The 17,356-nt window shown below is 40.7% G+C and overlaps 1 long non-coding RNA gene across 1 annotated transcript; it reads left to right on the top strand.

The window, feature by feature from the left end:
- Positions 1-203: 203 nt before the first annotated feature.
- LOC142658690 (uncharacterized) lies at positions 204-16,609 on the top strand. Its single transcript, XR_012850154.1, has 3 exons — positions 204-343; positions 15,721-15,854; positions 16,474-16,609. It is a non-coding gene; the product is annotated as an uncharacterized LOC142658690 (long non-coding RNA).
- The last annotated feature ends 747 nt before the right edge of the window (positions 16,610-17,356 follow it).

Below are 17,356 nucleotides of genomic sequence, written 5' to 3' on the forward strand. Positions count from 1 at the left end.
TCAAAATTTAAATAGATGACAATGCAAAAAAATGTTGTTAATCGGTAATACATACATTTTTTATTGTTTTGCCCACCTTTACAATCACACCCAACACAGCATTCATATTTATGAATAAGTAGCCTGTTCATATGCCAATATATAACTTCCAATGATTAATTTCGTGTCATCTCATGTGTTGATGTCTCACTGCAACAGGAATAAAGAGAGCAATAAGGAGAGGCGTCGACAGTCCAGAAAGGGCGGCAGACGATATAACCGTCAAGCCAAAAATAAGGAGTGGCAAAACTGTGAGATCTCAAGCGCAGCAGGGGAGGGATCCACCACAGAAAACGGATTAGTGGTAAATATCTCTAGCTATTCTCTCTCTTCTGTTGAGAAATCAGTGTTAAACACAGGACTGTCCTGTTGTCCAATAGATAGAATGAGCTGGTTACAATTAGATATTGATCTACATAAATTTTTCCATTCTGTTAAATTGAAATCCTGTTTTTCAACACAATTCTCTGCTTTAGTGGTTCCTCCTGCCAGTGAGTTATGCTTGAAACAGATGGATTATTTAACAAAGGTTCTTTTCATCCTCCTTCTGACATGTTATGTTATGGGTTGATACATTTATCTCCCTGGTACAAAGAGATGTAAGAAAGCTTAAAATGTGTAAATTGGCGGACACTTTTTGTTAATGTTCACTCATAATATGTCTTACAGTGAATAGAGGGCTCTTAGTGATTTGGTCCATAGCGATGATCTCATCATCAAACCCGCTGACAAAGGGGGTGCGATCGTCGTTATGGACTGAACACTATACCTTCAAGACGTTTATAGACAACTAAGTGACAGAGAAGTGTATGAAAAAGTACATAGAGATCCTACTAATCGTATATTAAAACGTATGAAGTGTCTGATTGACAATGCCTTTGCCTCTGATCTTATAGATAGAGATCTTCATGTTTTCTTGATACCTGCTCATCCCATCACCCCTATACTATACTAATATAGAAAATTAACAAGGGTTTGCTCACCGCGTTTTGACAGCGTTAATCCATTCTTATCCAGACCACATTGTTCATTGTAATGGTACTCGTAGATACGGAAGGAAAATCCTCTGAGTCGGCAGCAGGTATTGGAGACAATATCAAAATAGAAAGGAACGTTGTATCCAGCACTCTTGGTTAAAAATAGGACAGTTAAAATAATGATCCCGGGAAAAACACTTACGCGTTTCAAACCACTAGGGTTCTTAATCATAGCTTAGTTTCCCAGCTACAAGTTCACACCTTATAACCTTACACCTTTTAGTCATGTGACTTCCTTTAGGTAGGGCTAACATTAACCTCATCAGTGCCACAGACAGAAGTGTCAATAACTTATCAATTCACATAATATATAACTAGTTCATTCTATATGGTTGATATTAAATATAATTATGTATCTTGTGGTATATAGTCGACAGCTGGTATTAGAGGCAATATCAAAATAGAAAGGAAAGTTGTATCCAGCACTCTTGGTAATTAAATCAAACCATTTATTTGGTCATCTTAAAAACAGGACACTTAAAATAATGATCCCGGGAAAACGCTTACGTGTTTCAAACCACTAGGGTTCTTAATCATAGCTTAGTTTCCCAGCTACAAGTTCACACCTTATGACCTTACACCTTTAGTCATATGACTTCCTATAGGTAGGGCTAATTAACAATTAATTGGTAGTTCTAGGGGATTCTATAATGAGGAAGACGGATAGAATAATTTGCCACCAGGACCGCCTCAACCAAATGGTTGGCTGTCTCCCTGGTGCTAGGGTTTGGAAGGTGGTAGAACAGGTGGATGAATTAAAGGGAGGGGCTGGTGATGATCCAGCTGTCGTGGTTCTTGTGGGTACCAATAATAGAATACATGTTAGGTGGAGGAGCCTTAAGAATAATGTTAACGAACTAAGCTAGAAGCTGAAGGGAAGGACTTCCAAGGCAGTATTCTCAGGCATACTGCCTGTGTCATGCGCATCACAGGAAAGATAGCAGGAGCTCAGGGAGTTAAATGCATGGCTGAAGTCTTGGTGTAGAGGAGAAGGCTTTGGGTTCCTAGAGCACTGGGCTGACTTTTCATTGGGGTGCAAACTGTATTCTGCAGATTTGCACCTAAATGGAAGGGGGTCCACTATGCTGGGGGAGAGAATACTAGCTGGGGTGGCAGACTATTTAAACTAGGGCTGAGGAGGGAGATCAATGTAGAAAATAAAGGGGTAGTCGGGTTAGAGAGGGGTCAGACTAAATTGGTGGGGGAAGAAATAGACTGTGAGGAGAGGACTAGACAACCAGATAAACAGATCCTTTTGTTACAAAACGGTAATGAAAATAAAAATGCCCAAATAATGTCAAATAATCACATTTTTGAAATTGAAAGGGAAAAATTTAAAGGCAAGTTAAACTGTATGATCACAAATGCCAGAAGTTTAGCAAGCAAAATAGGGGAGCTGGAGGCCTTGGTGCTGGAGGCCTTGGTACTGGAGGAACATATAGATATAGTTGGTTTTGCTGAAACATGGCTAGACTCTTCACACGACTGGGCTGTAAAGCCACAGGGTTTTACACTGTTTTGGAAAGACAGGACAAATAGGAAAGGCGGTGGTGTATGTCTGTATGTGAGAAGTGATATGAATGTGAAAGAGACAATAGTGGGTGAAGATTGTGAGGGGATTGAAACCTTATGGGTGGAATTACAAAGAGAGGTAAACACTGAAAAAATTACTTTTGGTGTAATCCATAGACCCCCCCCCCCAATATAACTGAGGAGATGGAAGATCAGCTATATAAACAAATGGAGCGGGCTGCACAGGCTGGTACTGTAGTGATAATGGGAGATTTTAATTACCACAATATTTTTTTTTAAACTCGTTTTATTGAAAGAATTTGCACAATACAAATGTCCGTAGTACATAACAGCAAAGAAACACATTTAGGTATTCATACATTACATGAACATAGAGGCATAGTATCAATGGTGGTATTTAACAGGTCATAACATATTAGACCACATATTTGACCCTCAATAAGAACATCCCAGCGGGCAATATACTTTTTAAGGCCAATTTTTAAGATATTTCAGACAAAATATAGAAATCCTGCAAGTAGCCAATCATGCAGCATCCGCCCTCCTCAAGGTTGCAGCAACTGGTCCCACAGATCTGTGAATCTATGCGGAGTCTACAGGGTGCACGATGAGTCACACCAAATCTGCCATATTTTATAAAATTTACTAATACACCCTCTTTTCTTATATAAAACTCGCTCATATGGAATAATGTAATCAGCGATTTCCATTTCGTCACCCTAGGAGGCCTCTGATCCATCCACCGAAGTGCAATGGTTTTCCTCGCCATAAACAATACCTCCTGCAATAGAATACGCATGTGGAATGGCCACCGATCCTCAGGCAGCACCCCAAATAGACAGATCTTGGGTGAAGGGGGGATCGGCTGCTTCACCACTTCCTCGACCACTTTCAGCACATCCCCCCAAAAGGAGGCCACCATTGGACAATCCCAGATCATATGCCAGAAATCAGATCTGGGAAAACGGCATCTATGACATTCAGTGCTAGGATATCTACCCATTCTATGCAATCTCACCGGCGTGAGATAACTCTGATGAACTATAGATAATTGAATCATTTTGTTATTTGCCGCTGGTGAGGCAGAAATAGGAGATGAAAGTACATCCTCCCATTCCTCCCCTGTCAGATCTGGTATCAAGCCCTCCCATTTATCCTTTACCGGTAACTTGACATTGGCCAGTTTAGCTTGTATAAGAGCAGTGTAGACAGCCGAGATCAGCCCCCGGGGGCCCTGTGATCTAAAAACACCAATCAGAGGGAATCGTGAGAATTCGTGGTCTGACCTAGGGTATTGACTTGCGAGAGCATGTCGCAGTTGCAGATATCTATAGAAGCTTTTTCTAGGGATTTGGAAGTCCTCTTGCATTTGTGTAAAGGATTTAAAGGCATTATCAGTATACACATCCCCAATTCTACACACCTCAAAGCCACACCAGAAAGGAGGGGCTTGCCCCTCCATTAGATGAGAAAGAAGGGGATTATCCCACAGTGGCATGTCCACCTGTATATCTACATATGCATAAATTTGTTTGGCAGCCATCCAGGCCTGCACTGCCACCCTGTGGATTGGAAGCATTTCTTTTATAGGTTCCCGGGGAACTTTCCAGCACTGGCCAAAGATGTGTAAGATGCAAATATGTAGCGAGGTGCTGTTCCCTCGTTGGTAACGGATCCGACCCTGTCCATAGCTGTAGATACCGCAGTTGCCCAGCTAGATAATACATAAACAGGTCCGGCAGTGCCATCCCTCCCTCATGTTTAGGTCTCTGCAGAGTGGACAAGCTAAGTTTGGATCTATTGGATCCCCATATAAAAGCCGGGAATAATGCATGTAGGGATTTAAAAAAGGCATTACATACTGGTATGGCTGCGTGCTCCAGGACATATAGACATTTTGGCAGAATAACCATTTTAATTAAATTTACGCGGCCCGTCACTGCCAATGGAAGGGCCCCCCACACCTTGAATTTGAGCTTAATATAATCTAACAGAGGCAATATATTGGTAATTCGATCCTGCCTATAGTCTCGGTTTAGAATAATACCAAGGTATTTAAAGGACGACACCACCTGCAAACCGTGCTCAGCATCCGCCCACCCTACTTCCTTCAAAGGCATGAAAAATGATTTATTCCAATTAACGTATAGGCCAGAAAATCTACAGAATTGGTTCAGGATTTCAATAGCTAGCCCCAAGTTGTCCCTCGGGTATGGCATGTGCAATATCACGTCATCTGCGTACAAACTAATCCTCTCCTCTCTTCCCCCCAACACTATTCCCCGATATTCTGGGTGCGTTCTAATACGTATCGCCAAAGGTTCAATAGCTACTGCGAACAATAGCGGGGAGAGAGGGCACCCCTTCCTAGTACCTCTACGGAGTTGAAAATAGGGGGACATTATACCATTAATCAAAATTTGCGCCCTCGGATCTTTATACAGGATTGTTATCCATTTAATGAAAGTGGGGCCAAAACCAAACCTCTGTAATGTTTCAAACAAATATGCCCACTCAACGGAATCTAAGGCCTTGGCCGCCTCAAGAGATGCCATTGCCCAGTCCTCCTTCAGTGCCTCACCTATTTGAGCCAAAATTTGAACCTTGCGTATATTGTCAGATGTGGACCTCCCAGGCATGAAGCTCGCCTGATCCGGGTGAATGAGTTGTAATATCACCTTATTCAATCTATTTGCCAGTACCTTTGCTAGTAGCTTGTAATCTAGATTCAATAATGAGATAGGACGGTAAGAACTACATTCACTAGGGTCTTTGTCAGGTTTTAGTAACACTACAATTGTGGCGTCATAGAAGCTGTCCGGAAGTTTTCCCTCCCTCAGGGCATGAGAATACATGGAGCATAATGGGGGAATGAGCTGGTCAGAATAACGAAGGTATATCTCCAGTGGAACCCCGTCCGGGCCCGACGCCTTACCCTTCGACATATCCCTCAATGCCTGTGTAACCTCGTCTTCCTTAATGTCAAGTTCTATCATGTCCCTGCCTGCCACATCTAACTGTGGGAATTGCAATTCCTCCAAATATGATATGCACTCGGACCAATCATATGTAGACTGGGAGGAGTATAAATCCCTATAAAATTGGGTGAAGCGGGCAGCTATGCTGGGAGTATCAGTCAAATCACGGCCCTGACTGTCCTTAATCTTTAGTATTGCTGAGCTCTGAGAGCTGTGATAAATTAAATGAGCCAGCAATTTACTAGATTGGTTTCCCAATTCAAAATAGGTTTGCCGAGCAAAAAAACGTTTCCTATCAGCTTTTTCTTGTGGCAATAATAAGTATCTACGGCCCACCGTCAGCCATGCATGTTTGTTTGCCTCCGAGGTGTTCTCTATGTATTCGCCCTCCAGTGTTTTACATTGATGCGCCAACTGACCCTCTTCCTTTGCCGCCTCACGTTTTATGTAAGAGATTGTAGATCGCAAGCAACCTCTCAGATAGGCCTTCAGGGTATCCCATAAAATATTTAGGTTATCACATAAGCTATTGGTGTCTTGGAAAACCTCCAATTGATCCGGTATGCGATCTTGCGGCCCTATCAGGGTGAGCCAGAATGGATGAATTTTCCAGTTACCCGTTCTCACAGGCCCTGGGTGATCGAATCGCGCTACTATCGGAGAGTGATCTGACACTCCCCTCGCTTCATAAGAAATATCCGTTACCATAGGAACCATTAGAGCATTCCCAAAGATATAATCTATACGGGACAGGGAGTTTCTACCGATAGAATGACATGAGTATACCTTTACATTCGGATGTCTGCACCTAAATATATCTATCCAACCCATTAGTTGAAACAACAAATTCAACGCTGTCGGAGCCACCGGTACAGCCCCAGAGTCCACTTCCCCCCTGAATCTATCACATCTGGGATCCAAGACCATGTTAAGGTCCCCCATACCCAATACCGTAGCTTGTGGATATGCGGCAGCAAAGGCGGCAGCCTCATTTAAAATCTGTGCATTCGCCGGAGGAGGAACATACAGGCCCAGTAGTACAAATGGTATAGTGTCGATGTAAGCATGTATAAACACATATCTACCTTCCTTATCCACTTTAGGTTTGACCACTTCCCACCTCAGAGATTTGTGGATTAATACAGATACCCCCTGGGAGTAGGACGTATGAAAGGAGTGCGAAGACCATTGGATCCAAGGTCTACGCAATAATCTCATTTTATCTGGGATTAAATGCGTCTCTTGCAGACATACTATAGAGGGATTGAATCTACGGATACATGCAAAAATGGCCGCCCTCTTCCGCGGGGTACCCAACCCCCGTACGTTCCAAGACATGATCGTTATAGACTCCATTAGTGGACCTGGAAACTAAGTCTACCTCGGAGGGAAGTTGGCTCCCGGCTCCTGCATAATACCAATATACATTCTCTAGCTACATTTCCCACACCTCTTTGCACTGTATGAGTTTTTAGACATTTGCATTCATAGATTAGTATAATTTCGCCTACATACGGCATTCAAAACATGAACGACAGAACTAACATATAAACAGTAAATTGCATCGGCAATGCGAGATCACACATAGGCCATTGCCGAATCATGCCCTCCTCGTGGCACTAAAGAGTAGCGGGGAAGGCCCCGTGCTATTAGGCAGTGTTAAAGTATCCTTCCCTATCTGCATCCCCAAACACCACATTACATCTTAAGCCCTTTCCAGAAATTCGCACAGGAGAACTATAAATCAAGCATCAGTTTAAACAATACATCAGTAATATTCGACCGCCAAATGCTTTCTGGGCAGATACCAGGATCACTCCTGCGATTTCTAAGCTGAGACCCCTTCTTCACTTCGACCGGATCACTCCTTCCCAGTACAGGCTAAGTACCTTAAGCAGAATTGAAACGGATTGGTAGTCCCGGCAGTCCATCCAAATTAAATGGGGAGGATAAGAATGACCCTTTTCAAGGCCTCCAGGGCTATCAAACCACCGGATAAATCTTCCAAACTGGGTTTACCGTAACATTGGCATCCCTCCTTAAACACAGGAGACCAACCGAAAAACTTTTAGCCTGTATCAAGCGCATGAGGAACTCCAACACCAACTTTAAATTCCAGCACTTTCCATCCTCACCCTCCAAAGAATTCACACGCGGCGGGGCGATCTCTTCCCTCTCACCCAATCGTCGGCCTCCACTGGAGAGTTAAAAAAGATAGACCGGTCGTTATCCACTACCCGCAGCCTTGCAGGATGCGCCATGGAATATGGGATATTGAGATCCCTCAGCCGCCTTTTCACCGCCATGAACGTAGCTCTACGCTTTTGCAGATCAGCCGAGAAATCCGGGAATATGGAGATGGCGACGCCATTATACGTAATTCCTTGCAGTCGGCGGGCTTGACGTAGGATCATGTCCCTGTCGTTACAATTAAGCAACCGGGCCAACATCGGCCTCGGAGGGGCCCCAGGTGGAGGTGTTCTTGCTGGTACTCTGTGCGCCTTTTCCACTGCAAAGGCCTGCGAATAAGGTGCTTCTGGCAGTATCTCTTTCAGCCACTTAGATATAAATTCGCCCGGATCTTGGCCCTCCGACTTCTCAGGCATTCCTATTATCCGGATATTATTCCGGCGCAGCCTATTTTCCAGATCATCATTTTTTTGTTTTAATAACTCAGTCATGGATTCCAGATCAGTAATAGCACGTGGCATGGCTGCCGTCCTGTCTTACACCCCCGACACTCTATCTTCCACATGTGTCACTCGTTCTCTCAAGGCCTGCATATCCTGCCTGATAAGGCCTATATCAATTTTCACCTCCTCCATCTTACCGGTCAGCGAGGTCTTGCATGCTGATATGGCCGCCAGGAGTTTATTCATCACCTCCGACGGGGTAGGTTCCGGCTCCGTCTCCTCCACCACCGTTGAAGAAGAGGCCGTCCCTCCAGGCGTCTCACTGCCTTTTGAACGCTGCTGCAGAGAAGCACGGCCGCCATCTTGGGTATCTCCCCGGGCAGAGCTCTGTAACTTTTCCGAGGCCGTTTGGCCTCTTGTGGGGCCCATAACTCCACTCTTACCACCCGACTGCTGCCTGGATCTCCGGGACGTAATGATGTAGGTAAGGAACGATTAGTATAATCACAGGATTAATATAGCACGGGACCACAGCGGAGCTCTCAAGTCATGCGACTGCTCCCGTTGCGCGCCAAGCCACGCCCCCTAATTACCACAATATTAATTGGTGTCATGGTTTGGCTTCAACTGCAAAGGGGAGAAATTTCCTCAACCTGTTGCAGGAAAATGTTATGGCCCAGTTTGTGGAAGACCCGACTAGAGGTGACACTCTGTTGGATCTGGTCATTTCTAATAATGCAGAGCTTGTTGGGAATGTCAATGTTCGTGAAAACCTCGGTAACAGTGATCACAATATAGTTATATTTTACCTTTACTGTAAAAAACAAACACAGGCTGGGAGGGCAAAAACACTTAATTTTAAGAAGGCAAATTTCCCCAGGATGAGGGCTGCAATTCAGGGTTCTTTAGCTCTGTATATACGACAGAAGAAAGAGCAGCTCATGTAGCCGGCACCAGTGTTGTTAATATATCAGTTGATATACTGAATTGGCTGAATGTTGATATGACCCAAGCTAAGTTAAATAAAATAAATGTACACAAGGCAGATGGGTTACACCCTAGAGTTCTTAAGGAGCTTAGTTCAGTTATTTCTGTCCCCCTCTTCATAATATTTAGAGATTCTCTAGTGACTGGTATAGTGTCAATGGACTGGCGCAGGGCAAATTTGGTGCTTATTTTCAAAAAGGGCTCTAGGTCTCCTCCTGGTAATTATAGACCAGTAATCTTAACATCCATTGTGGGGAAAATTTTTGAGGGGCTATTGAGGGACTATATGCAGGATTATGTGACATAAAATAGTATTACAAGTGACAGCCAGCACGGTTTTACTAAGGACAGAAGTTGTCAACCAACCTGATTTGTTTTTATGAAGAGGTGAGCAGAAGCCTAGACAGAGGGGCTGCTGTGGATAGAGTATTTTTGGACTTTGCAAAGGCATTTGACACTGTCCCTCATAGACATCTAATGGGTAAATTAAGGACTATAGGTTTATAAAGTATAGTTTGTAATTGGATTGAGAATTGGCTCAAAGACCGTATCCAGAGAGTTGTGGTCAATGATTTCTACTCTGAATGGTCCCCGGTTATAAGTGGTGTACCCCAGGGTTCCGTGCTGGGACCACTATTATTCAACGTATTTATTAATGATATAGAGAATGGGATTAATAGCACTATTTCTATTTTTGCAGATGACACCAAGCTATGCATCATATGTTCTAGGGGGAGATATACTGGGGGAGTTACTTGTTGAGAAGGTTTTGGGTGTACTTGTGGATCATAAACTAAATAACAGCATGCAATATCAATCAGCTGCTTCAAATACCACTTTACAAAGCATTAGTGAGGCCTCATCTGGAATATGCAGTTCAGTTCTGGCCTCCAGTTCATAGAAATAATTCCCTGAAGTTGTAAAAAATACAAAGAAGAGCAACGAAGCTAATAAGAGGCATAGAGAATCTAAGTTATGAGGAAAGATAAAAAGAATTAAACCTATTTAGCCTTGAAATGAGACGACTAAGGGGGGACATGATTAACTTATATAATTATATGAACGGCACATACAAAAAATATGGTGAAATCCTGTTGCATGTAAAACCCCCTCAAAAAACAAGGAGGCACTCCCTCCGTCTGGAGACAAAAAGGTGCAATCTGCAGAGGCGACAAGCCTTCTTTACTGTGAGAACTGTAAATCTATGGAATAGTCTACCACAGGAGCTGGTCACAGTAGCTACAGTCAATGGTTTTAAAAAAGGCTTAGATAATTTCCTAGAACGAAAAAATATTCGCTCCTCTGTGTAGAAAGTTTTCCCTTCCCTTTGTTGAAGTTGATGGACATGTGTTTTTTTCAACCGTACGAACTATGTAACTATGTAACCTCATCAGTGCCACATAAGACAGAAGCGTCACAGAAAATAACTTATTAGTTCACATAATGTATAACTAGTTAATTCTACATGGTTGATATTAAATATAATATGTATCTTGTGGTATATACTATTATTATGTTCATTGAGAACCAGATACTAAATATATTCGCTTCACAAACTTTGGAACTATTTCAGTCGTGCACGATTTCCAGCATCTCGCCTGTGCTGTTGAAGGTCAGCAAACAACGAACCTGAATGTGCAGATCATATAGAGAAATTCTAAGTGGTGCTGAAAATCGTTCCCATACTGTTTCCTACACATGATATAACCTAAAGTTTTGTTGGACCTGCTTAAAAATGGAAGGCATAATTACCCTCTTTTATAGGGTTTATTATATTTCAGAAAAATAGTATTTTAAACTACACCTATTGAGTATGACATTTCTAAGTGTCATACTCAATAGGTGAAGTATGAAACTTAGTATTTAACTTCGAGGAACAAATTACCATCTTGAACCTTCAATCACTACTCAAAGAGAACTCTGATCCATATGGATGATTTCCAATAACTGGTTGAGGAAGCTCTCAAAAACCTCTAATAATAAAATAAAAAATATCCCAAACCTAACCAAAAGGAGAGAATATATCATTAAAAGAATTAAGGGAGTTCAATAATATTATAATTAGAAGTTCAGATAAAGGAGGATCCGTAGTGATTTTAGACTCTGGCCTCTATGAATGGGAGATTATGTCCATGTTGAGTGACACACAGACATATAGGAAACTATCTACAGACCCCACAAATATTTTCAAAAAGCAATTAGGTGATATCCTACAAGAGGGTTAAGCTTAGGAGTCCTAACAGATAAAGAAATTAAATACTTGAATAGAGATTATGCCATTATTCCAATATTTCATGCGTTGCCGAAAGTGCATAAGGACAAATTTCCCCCTCCTTTAAGACCTATAGTTTCTAGTATAGGATCATTTAATGAGTGGCTTGACAATAAACTACAATATCTCATGTAAAGATCACCCAGTTATATTAAAGATAGTAAGGAAGTGCTTAAAGTAATGGACAAACTTAAATGGGACAGGAATTTCGGCTGGCTTACCTGTGACATTACAGCTCTGTATTCCTTGATCCCACATGGAAAGCTATTATAGCTCTAAGGGACCAACTAAACAAATATTCCTGTTATAAAGAGGAATTGAAGGAATACATTATTGATGTCACAGATTACCTATTGAAACATAATTATTTCCTGTTTAATTACCGTTTTTACCTCCAGTGTTTGGGCTGCTCAATGTGGGCTACATTTTTGCCCTCCTTAGCGAATATCTATGTCGCCTGGTGGGAAGAATACTTCATTTATACTAATTCGAACCCATATATTACCAACATCTATTACTACGGTCGTTATATAGATGACGTGTTAATAATATGGTCTGGTTCTGTCATATAGATACAGGAATTTATAGATTATTTTAATAATAATGACAACAATTTGGTTTTCACGCACAACACCGATTTCCCAACGATTTTGTTTTAGACCTTATACTAACGGAATCCATCACAGTCGTGCATATGCAGTAACTTCTATTGTAAACTCACAGAAGGGAACTCTGCTTTACACACAAGTAGTGCACATCCTAAACATGTGATTGACAACTTACCTATAGGAGAATACATATGAGCCAAAAGAACATGCACACAACACCGTGATTTTTTGGAAGAATGCAAAACAATCTACAGAAGATTAAAAGCACGAGTCTATAACATATCCGAAGTTAATCGAGCAAAGAGTATTGCAGATGTGAAATCCAGATATGAATTTTCGTATTCTGAAAAGAAATACACTGATAAGGATAAACAATATAAGAAAAAGACGATTTTTTCAACTCCTTTCATTGCAGATTACAAAGAAATAGTGGCCATTATGAAACGCTATCTTCCTATACTGGATAGAGATCTCACACTGACATCATGAAAGATGGTTGTAACTTTATAGCCAGGAATTCTACCACAATAGGAAATGTAATTTCACCCAGCATCTTTCCAAAAACTACTCCTAATAAAACCACATGTCTCAGTAGTACTGGATCACATAAATGTGGTTGTACAAGGTGTGCTATGTGTGCAATCATGTTAAACACTGCTAGTTTAGTTTCTTTTTCGAATAAGTCACAATTTATGAATTGCAACACTACCCACATAGTCTATGAATACTCTGTGAAGAGTGTAATTTACAATATGTAGGCTACACCATTAGAGCTTTTAAAAAGAGAATAGCTGAACATGTAGCAGACATTAAAAAAAATCCCAACAAATGCAATGTATCAGGCAGGATTAGCCAAGCACTTCCTAGAGACCCATCACAGCAAAATGAGATTGTTTCCGGTATGTGGGCTAGAAAGAGTCTTTAAATCTAAAAGAAGTGGAGATTGGAGGAAGCTGTTGTCGAATAGGGAAGCATTATGGATCCTAAAATTGGACACACGCTTCCCTAGAGGAATGAACTTTAGGAATGACTTTTTGTGTGTGTGTGTGTGTGTGTGTGTGTGTGTGTGTGTGTGTGTGTGTGTGTGTGTATATATAAATTTCTTTACATGCATTTGCTACGGGTTTAAAGAGAGGGTTCAGACAGTTTACAACCATCACCAATTGAGAGAATACTTGTCATGTAAGACCATTCAGTTGTGGAAGGTGCAATAACAATAACTATATTCAATAATGCCTCATATTTGTAACACAATTGATAGTCAAAGGATTTGATATATTGTTTTTACACTTAGAAATGTCATACTCAATAGGTGCAGTTTAAAATACTATTTTGCTGAAATATAATAAACTCTATTAAAGAGGGTAATTATCCCTTCCAGTTTTTTTCAGGTCCAACATAACTTTAGGTTATATCATGTGTATGAAACAGTACGGGAGCTGTTTTCAGCACCCCTTAGAATTTCTCTATATGATCTGCACATTCAGGTTCATAAGTTTGCTGTCCTTCAGCACCACGGACTAGATGCTGGAAATAGTGCACGACTGAAATAGTTCCAAAGTTTGTGAAGCGAACACATTTGGTATCTGGTTCTCGATAAACAACATAATAATAGTATATACCACAAGATACACATTATATTTAATATCAACCATATAGAATTAACTAGTTCTACATTATGTGAAGTAATAAGTTATTTTCTGTGACGCTTCTGTCTTATGTGGCACTGATGATGTTAATGTTAGCCCTACCTACAGGAAGTCACATGACTAAAGGTTATAAGGTGTGAACTTGTAGCTGGCTATGATTAAGAACCCTAGTGGTTTGAAACGTGTAAGCATTTTCCCGGGATCATTATTTTAACTATCCTGTTTTTAAGATGACCAAATAAATTTTTATTTTATTACCAAGAGTGAAAGATACAATGTTCCTTTCTATTTTGATATTGCCTCCTATACTATACTGCCTGCCAAAGATAAATAAAGCCTTTTTAACCCACCTGGCAGACCTATAATGTCTGGGAGGGAGTCATTGTTGAGCCCTATGGCGGTTTTCCTTGACAGAGTCCTTAGGATTAACCCCTTAATGACCGCCGATACGCCTTTTTACGGCGGTCATTAGTGGGCTTTATTCTAGAGCGCCGCTATTCTACGTCGCTGCTGTAGAATAAAGTAAACAGAGCAGGGAGCCGTGAAATCTCCCTGCTCTCAGCTGTCAGAGGCAGCTGGGGGCGTCCCTGCTCTGCCGGGTGAGATCGATATTAGTATCGATCTCACCCGTTTAACCCTTCAGATGCGGTGCACAATAGCGAGCACCGCATCTGAATGGTTTTGGAGAGAGGGAGGGAGCTCCCTCTCATCTCACTGACACCCGGCGATAAAATCGCCGAGTGTCTGTGTCTTCTATGGCAGCCGGGGGTCTAATAAAGACCCCCAGGTCTGCCTGGAGCGAATGCCTGCTAGATCATGCCGCAGGCATGACCTAGCAGATGCCTGTCCGTTTTAAACGGACAGGCAGTAATACACTGCAATACAAAAGTATTGCAGTGTATTATTATAGCGATCGGAGGATAGTGAAGTCCCCTAGTGGGACTAGTAAAAAAGTAAAAAAGTTTAATAAAGTTAATAAAAAAAAAAAAAGTGAAACAAAAAAAATGAAAAACCCAGCTTTTCCCCTTACAAACTGCTTTACTATTAAAAAAAACTACAATAAAGCAAAAAAGTTACACATATTTGGTATCGCCGCGTCCATAACGACCCCGACTATAAAGCTGTTACATTATTTAACCCACACTGTGAACGCCGTAAAAAATAAAATAAAAAACAATGGAAAAATTGCTGTTTTCTGTTAATCCTGACTTAAAAAAAATGTGATAAAAAGTGATCAAAAAGTCGCATCTACTCTCAAATGGTACCAATAAAAACTACAAGTCGTGCCGCAAAAAACAAGACCTTATACAGCTATGCCGACGCAAAAATAAAAAAGTTACAGCTCTTCGAATGTGACAATGGAAAAATGTAAAAAATGGCTTGGACATTAGGGCCCAGAATGCAAGCAGGGGGAAGGGGTTAAGGACACATCTGACTTTTTAAATAAAGAAAATTGCTGATATCTCAATACCACCTAACTTTATATTGGTGTCATTTGATGTCAAGAGTTTGTATACTTCTATTGACCATGAGAGAGGACTCTTGAGTGTGACTAAAGCATTGAGACGGACTGATTTTTCAAGAGACTGTCAGAGTTTTCTCATTGGACTCTTGGAAATCTTTCTGACTTGCAATTTCTTTATCTTCGAGGACAGCTACTAAGTTCAGCTGAGGGGAACCACCATGGGGGTCCAATGTTGTCTCTACATACGCCAACATTGTGATGGCAGATCTTGAGGAGACGTCGATCTATGTATCCCACCACTTCGGCTCTGTGCTGAAGTGGTGGAGGTACATCGACGGCGTCTTCCTCGTTTGGACAGGTGATATGGTGGGCTTGGATCATTTTTTTTTTCTTCATCAACACCATTGATCCGGATATTAAGTTCACAAGAGACTTCTTAAAACACATTACAATTTTTGGACACTATGATCTATATAGTGGGAGATAAACTTAAGACTAATATATTTATTAAACCCACAGATCGGAACAACATTTTGAGATATGATAGACATCACCCGAGTTTGATGACCTGTCCTTTGGCATTGAGTCAGTTCTTAAGACTCAAACTAATTGTAGAAGATCCAAGGGATCTCAGTATAAGACTACTTGCAGAAGTGAGTATGTTATTTATGTTCTGCAATGCCCATGTAATTTATTTTATGTGGGCGAGACCACAGCTGAATGTCGCTTGCGGTCAAATAACCACAAATCAAGTATTCAAACTAGAAAGAGCGAATTGCCAGTTCCACATCATTTCTTGGAAACCGGTCACTCTATCAGACAGTTGAGGTTTACTATACTCAATTGTGTTCCCTTATTTAAGTGGAGGGGATAGGAAACCCCTTCTCAAACAATGAGAGATAAGGTGGATACATAAACACGATACGTTTCACCCTAGAGGTTTAAGCATGGATTTTCCCCTGAACATTTTTAGCTAATGGCCGGTTGTTCAGGAAATTCATACGGTTTAGAGAGAATGATCATACAGTACATTGATTTTCTAATTCCGTCCGTTTTTTTTAAACTGCCTTATTTCACTTTGGATTAAACAGGGATTATTATCCACTATATCTTTTCTACATACGGATATTTACATATATTACATGTATTAAAATCTTTTCATCATCGCAGATTCTTGCTTATGCATAAATATTGAACGATTAAATTCTATGGTGGTTTTTTAGTTAATCTGTTTAATCAATAATATAAATAATCTCTTTATTCCTGTTGCAGTGAGACATGATTTGAACAGTCGTCAGGCACTCACCATATGAGATGACACGAAATGAAACGTTGGGAGTTATATATCGGCATATGAACAGGCTACTTATTCATACATATGAATGCTGTGTTGGGTGTGATTGTAAAGGTGGGCAAAACAATAAATAAAAAATGTATGTAATCCCGTTTAACTGGTTAAGGACTAGGCTGTTTTACAGCTAAATGACCAGAGCAAATGTCACAATTTTGCTAAGCGCTTCTTTAGATGACTATAACTCTGCAGGTGAATAAAGTTCATCTTTGAATTTTACACTCTTTTTAACCCCTTAAGGACGCAGCCTAGTTTTGGCCTTAAGGCTCAGAGCCCATTTTTCAAATCTGACATATTTCACTTTATGTGGTAATCACGCCGGAATGCTTAAACCTACCCAAGCGATTCTGAGATTTTCTCGTAACACATTGGGCTTCATGTTCGTGGTAAAATTTGGTCGATTATATTCAGTGTTTATTGGTGAAAAATTGCAAAATTTAGAGAAAATTTTGAAAAAATTGCATTTTTCAGAATTTAAATGCATCTGCTTGTAAAACAGACGGTTATACCACCGAAAATAGTTACTATTTCACATTTCCCATATGTCTACTTTAGATTGGCATCGTTTTTTGAACATTCTTTTATTTTTCTTGGACGTTACAAGGCTTAGAACATAAACAGCAATTTCTCATATTTTTAAGAAAATTTCAAAAGCCTTTTTTTTAAGGTACCTCTTGAGTTCTGAAGTGGCTTTGTGGGGCCTATGTATTAGAAACCCCGATAAAACACCCCATTTTAAAAACTAGACCCCTCAAAGTATTCAAAACAGCAGTTAGAAAGTTTTTTAACCCTTCAGGCATTTCA

This window comes from Rhinoderma darwinii, chromosome 8, assembly GCF_050947455.1.
Source record: "Rhinoderma darwinii isolate aRhiDar2 chromosome 8, aRhiDar2.hap1, whole genome shotgun sequence".
In the NCBI taxonomy this organism is placed as follows: Eukaryota; Metazoa; Chordata; class Amphibia; order Anura; family Rhinodermatidae; genus Rhinoderma; species Rhinoderma darwinii.